At 49.8% G+C, this 203-nt stretch overlaps 1 long non-coding RNA gene across 1 annotated transcript in view; it reads right to left on the reverse strand.

Annotated features, from left to right (window-relative positions):
• LOC109303285 overlaps window positions 1-203 on the reverse strand; it is a 15,482-nt gene that overhangs the window by 14,337 nt on the left and 942 nt on the right. The gene's annotated exons all lie outside the window — the stretch shown is intronic.

Here is a 203-nt window from a genome sequence, read left to right on the forward strand (position 1 = left end):
AGGCTCAGCAAATGGGCGGACGAGAACCTGATGGTGTTTAACACCAAAAAATGAAAGGTTCTCCACCTTGGGAAGAAAAACCTGCAGCATCCTTATAGGCTTGGCAGGGCTACACTGGCTAGCACTACGGAAGAAAGACTTGGGGTTCATGACTGACCACTAGATGAACATGAGCCTGCAATGCGATGCTGCGGCTGGTAAAG

Source organism: Gavialis gangeticus, unplaced genomic scaffold (assembly GCF_001723915.1).
Source record: "Gavialis gangeticus isolate Ggan-Ray unplaced genomic scaffold, GavGan_comp1, whole genome shotgun sequence".
In the NCBI taxonomy this organism is placed as follows: domain Eukaryota; kingdom Metazoa; phylum Chordata; order Crocodylia; family Gavialidae; genus Gavialis; species Gavialis gangeticus.